This window comes from Dermacentor silvarum, chromosome 3 (genome assembly GCF_013339745.2).
Source record: "Dermacentor silvarum isolate Dsil-2018 chromosome 3, BIME_Dsil_1.4, whole genome shotgun sequence".
Lineage (NCBI taxonomy): Eukaryota > Metazoa > Arthropoda > Arachnida > Ixodida > Ixodidae > Dermacentor > Dermacentor silvarum.
The window spans coordinates 233,221,871-233,227,782 of NC_051156.1; the positions used below are offsets into that span (position 1 = coordinate 233,221,871).

Genomic DNA, 5,912 nt, shown 5'->3' on the forward strand with positions numbered 1-5,912 from the left:
ATGTGTACACACAGGTTATCGGTGTTTACACGCTTGCGAAAATGAGCTGCAGCCCGGAAGCAGTGTCCTAAAATAAACAATCTAGCGGCACACATGCACAGGTGAGTGTGCAAACGCATATGCGCAAAGACGATCGCGTTACTGCAGCCTAAATACGGCGTAACTGTTTGTTATTCTTGAAAATTGTGTTGGATTAGATCAAGGACAGATTAGGTGAAGATTACACCCCGGTGAAGGAGTGTAGCAAGGACTCTGTTTCGAAAAGAGGCGGCGAGGGAGGGGGATTTAGAACATTTATTGAACGTAGCATGGAAAATGCGTTTGTTTGCACTTGATGTGGAATGGAAATGCCAGCAGACAGAGGCAACAATAGCCAAGATGAAGAACTTCAGCTCTTGTCTGATGAAACGCTGGGGCAAGAGTGTCTGGAACAAGGTGGCAGCAGCTCGACCGACAGAAGTGTCCATCTTGTGAAAAGTGGTCATCCGCCGGCAAGTGAGACCTTCGAAACGTACAAAATTTCACAACTTACTTCAGCCTGCAATAAGGAAACAAAAAGAATCACATTTATAGATGTCTGTTAGATGCATAATGCACAAAATATGACATTTATTTACAAAGGTCGGCAGAGGAAGATGTACAAGGTAGAGATGTGGAGGAGCAAAATGCAAGGCAAGGAATTTGCTGCATATGCAATGTGCAAATAGTGAGAGGTACAGTACGCATATCATTTTCAAACCTTCAATTTCAGCTGTGCGCCAAGACCACGCAAGTCATGGCGAGCATCAAAGAACTGAAAGTTCTTTGATGATCAAGAACTGAAAGTGAAAGTTCTGAAACATTTTGGTCTGGGGCACATAAACAAAAAGAAACCGCCACATGCCACGCTCTGTGTGAATCGATGTTATGCGAAGTAGTGTGCGGGGAGCCTGCCAAGTTAACGAAACGACCATGACAACACCAAGACGTATGCAGCTGCTTCATTAGCTTCATGACACGCATGTTATGTCATTAATGTCAGGAGTCCTCGGGAGTCCCTTCAGCTACGCCTAAAAGACCTAAAGGCCAAAGCCTTAGTCATGCTCATGCTACCACATCAACTTTTAGCCTTTTCCTTCACTTAGTACCACATCCGAACCCATTCCATTGGTTTTTGAGTGTTAATCTTTTTTCGGTGAGTCATTCTCATTTTTGCCGAGTTATGGTCATGACTGACTTCTACCACAATCGTTTAGTGTTTCCTTCACTTAGTACCCACGTCCGAACCCATTTCAGCGTTTTTGAGTGTTAATCTTTTTTCGCTGGGTCATTGCGGCTGTTTCATCACCTACATGACATGCATGTCATGACCTATCATTTATGTTCGTCATACACTCTTCTCATACTATGCAAATTTTGGTATATACCAAGTTAACGAAACGACCATTAGAGCACAAAGACGTAGGTGGCTAGATAGATAAATAGATACTCTCAAAGTGGCAAATGTTCGCCAAGAAATGCTTTGCATTTAACAACTGTGTATCATGTATCCACTTTCAGGCCATCTGAGGACACTGCTGCCAGCATGGCCATGGCATCTGAATGCCTCAGCCATCTAAAAGCATCACGTGAACTAAGAGAGCAGCAAAAAGACATGCTGTATCATTTCGCATTTACTATAGTTGGCCTGATGTGCTTTATCACTTGACGAGCAACTCGACACAATGCATGCTGTGCAGGAATTAGTGCACAGCAAAATCAAAGAATCAAGAGGAAAAAGAAACGAAACTCATTAGTATGTAGTTTATCCACACATGTTACAATTTTCATGTTACATAGTGGTTCATTGAATAAAGCATGACCTTACTTGCACGGTTGTTACCATCTGCAGTCTTTCACATAGCTCTCCTGCCATGGCACCCTGCCATTTGTGATTAAATATCTTGACAGTTAGTTTGTCGCGAATGGCATAAGCAACCCTGTAAAAAAGGATTTTCATTTGAACACAGCATTTAGGCAAAATAACTTCCTAAATATATTTTGTTTCATCAACTTTTCTTAAATATAACATAATAAAGCCAGAAAAAATATGCGTAGATTCAACACACGTAATCTTAGTGAAGGATTTGCGATGCACTTAAATACTATGACTTTGTTCTATGCAAACTTCACAACCTTAGTCCGATGTGATCTGTAACCTCATGAAATGTTTATTGACCACAGAGGTTCTTCAGACATAACTATTACCACATTATATGTATGAGCAGCATCGTAACATGCAGTGTTCGTGCACTCCTCAGCCTAGGTCAAAATGCGAACAGGAGTTGAAGCGAATACATAATGTGAGACATCAGACCAGAGATCTTGAGGGAAGAGTTGTGAGGAGAGGAGTAAGCGGGGAAAAGCATGGCACATGAAAACACATCAGGGTTTTTACCGACTGTGTGACAGTTACACATACCTGTAGTGGCACAAGAATTGGGAGGCTACAACGCTACGTGTAGTGTTTATGCACTACATGTAGCGTATACCAACGATACCACAGATACCTACGAGGCAACACTGCATGTACTAGTTTTAAGTCGTGATATACTGTTTAATTACATGGAACAGAGGTGTGCTTCATTGCACTATACTGATGGTCAACATGCAAAGTAAGCAAATACCAGAGCTAGTATATGTATATGTGTGTGTGTCAGCGCAAACATATATGCAACAACAATACAGACAGACAGACAGACAGACAGACAGAACAGACAGACAGACAGACAGACAGACAGACAGACAGACAGACAGACAGACAGACAGACAGACAGACAGACAGACAGACAGACAGACAGACAGACAGACAGACAGACAGACAGACAGACAGACAGACAGACAGACAGACAGACAGACAGACAGACAGACAGACAGACAGACAGACAGACAGACAGACAGACAGACAGACAGACAGACAGACAGACAGACAGACAGACAGACAGACAGACAGACAGACAGACAGACAGACAGACAGACAGACAGACAGACAGACAGACAGACAGACAGACAGACAGACAGACAGACAGACAGACAGACAGACCAACATGCCATTGTGGCAGCCTAGGCAAAGGGAAGTTTGCTTTAAACATGTGTACAGCAACTTAGGTGTGCGCGTACAAACAGTACTTTCATATCTATGCCAACATTACCTGGCCGAGTGGCAACCTGCACCGTGCAAGGTGACCAGAGCTCCACCGTCTGTGCCATCAGCCCTCCAGCTCCCATCAGTCAGGTTGCCTTGCCAGTCCTCAGTGTCGGTGGTACCCGGAGGACAGTACATGGCCTTTGAGTCGGGTGATTCCTTCAAAAGGAAGTTGTCGAGCACTACGCATGCAGACGCTATCCTCCTGATGTTATCTTCCTTTGCCTTGAAAGGCCGGCGAAGGATCCGCCATCTCTGTGCCAGTATGCCAAAGGCATTTTCTACAACTCTGCGAGCCCTGCTTAACCTGTAATTAAATATTCTTTTCTGCTGCAACTCCTCAAATTGTGTGGTTGCGCTGCTCTCTGCACTGCACGGTTGCACTGTTGCCGTAGATGAGCTTGCTGAGAGGAGAGGGTGAAGACCTGCAGGAAAAAAAAAGATGCAAAATTTCAGCGGTACAATGACCTGTACTTTTATTCTAACACTTCAATGGCATTGCACTGAAATGCTATGTATAGGCGAAGTTTTTCAGGATCCCTGTTTACCAAGAATGCAAGTAACCGTTTATTGTAGTGTGTTATTTCCGATGCAAAGGTCTCCTATTAAAACAAATAACCTTTTAACATGGCAGCATGCACAATCTGACTTGAGAACTCTTGACTATGGGTTATGCTATAGTGTGCCTACATATGTTGTGAGAGGTTTGCACACGCAGGAAGGCCAAGAGTGCTGTCAAGAATTTTCATTTGTAGATTGCTCCTACTGAAGATTCCACCATCTGATTCGCTTCCATGGTGGCCGATTTCAACATACAGGAAGCTAGAATGGAAACAAGTATGCAGAAAGCATTGATATGTAAGAGATCTGTCACTCATCAGTATACGAACAACTAAATTGTAGAAAACTGACAAACAATGATGTAGGATACAGTAATGACATAGCATCTTTCTCACTTTCTGGAGTTGTAATAAGAGTAAAATGAAAATTAACGTGTTTCTCTTGTTATCTTAACTTCACCGTTTTAAATAAACAGTAGTGTCTTGCTATTGCGCTGCCTGGCACCAAAGTGGCAATAATCTGGTGCTGGCATTTTTCTACACCTGTGCATCATATTCATTCCAGTGCATCTACTCTTTTATTCTTATGCTGAGATGCTTTATTATTTTATTCTTATTATTCAAGGATAAACGATGCATCTTTATCTCAATAATTATTTTATGGCATTATATGGTTTCTATAAAAAAATTACGGAATTTTTTTTTCCAAGAAAGGTCACTACGATGATTTGAAATGTGGACCCGCATTTGGTGAAGAAATTTGCCCCGCAACGGTTTAACAACTATCAGATAACTTGTACGCAAATTTTTATTTAATGCATGATGTCACATAGCTTCAATTCTCGGTGAACACCACTTGGATATTGTAGTGAAAAAAATAGCAGGGAAGCATTAAGTATACTCTATTGGTGAGAAATTTCAGGGACACCATTTATCATCAAAATAACACCAAACTTCAATGGTGGTCATAGTGGTTAGTTAAAGCTTCGAAGAAAAGCATGACAAGAATAAACAATACAACATTTCTATAAACTAGACTGCTTGCTCAAACTGTTAATATGCGAGATGGTACGATTGATTATACATACCTGTAGTTGGCGTCGCTCAATGCGAGCAGTGACTTGCTGAACGCATTTTTGTAGTTGCGGTCTCTGCTTCCAGAGTTTGCCGGACACTCGACATTCACGTGTTTTCCATCTATCGCACCGAGGCAATGTGGCATGTCCCACTTCTCCTCAAACTCTCTCGCAACCTGCGATCAGCGATGCAAAAGGCAAGAAATTGAAATGTAGAAAGAGCTTTGGAGATGCGGTACAAAAATTTAATGTCTATGATAAATAAATGTATTACCAAATGTTACATTTACTTGTACAATACAGTCAGTGTACAGCAATATTTACACCAACATTAACCATGCGTAGACGACAATGAACAGGTTACCTTTAGCCATTCGCCTGGAGTTGACGGTCGTGCGACGTAAATCGGCCCGAGGATGTCCCAAATGGCCTGGCATACTTCGGCGACAATCACGCAAGCCGTGGAGCGGCCAGATAGAAAACTCAAAGATGAGGAGCGCAGCGTCTCTCCTGCAGCCAAGAACCTGAGCCAAAAGACAAATTGAAAAACACGATAGTGTTCGCACGGTCCCACTCAGTCGCCGTGTAAGAAGACACTTGCTAGGAAAACAGAGTCACAAAAAGCGCTAAATTAATAGCGCTGAAGCCTACCTGACAGCTAGTGCTAGCCGGTGCTCTGGAGGAATTGCTTTTCGGTAGTTTGTGTCACTTTTTTGTATCCTTGGCTTCAGAAGTTCCAATAACGTGTCGAAGGAGCGCGGGGGCATCCTCAAATAGCTGCAGAAAAAGCACATGTGTTACGTAACGTACAACGCTCCAGCGTACGTCCCGGAACTAACACACTATCACAAATCCCATGAGTGCAGAACGGATACTCACTCTCTGTAGTATTCCACATCGCGCGAACGTAGGTGAGGTAGCAACGCATTGGCATGGCCCATTCTCTCTCGTTCTTGCAAGTCTGGGCGAAACCACTTGCGGCGTTGGTGGGCTGTCTTCCTTCGAGCTTTTTGCTGCTCTTCTTGAAAAGCTGCTACACAAGCGGCTAGCAGAATGCCAACTATTTCGTCTTCTTCGTCAGAGCTGATCATTCTTCACAAGTGGTTAGCAAGC

The 5,912-nt window shown here is 43.0% G+C and overlaps 1 long non-coding RNA gene across 1 annotated transcript; it reads right to left on the reverse strand.

Moving 5' to 3' along the window:
* Positions 1–3,865: 3,865 nt before the first annotated feature.
* On the reverse strand, positions 3,866–5,315 carry LOC125944589 (uncharacterized). Its single transcript, XR_007466292.1, has 3 exons — positions 5,164–5,315; positions 4,812–4,975; positions 3,866–3,985 (listed from the first exon to the last, which is right to left on the reverse strand). It is a non-coding gene; the product is annotated as an uncharacterized LOC125944589 (long non-coding RNA).
* Positions 5,316–5,912: the final 597 nt, after the last annotated feature.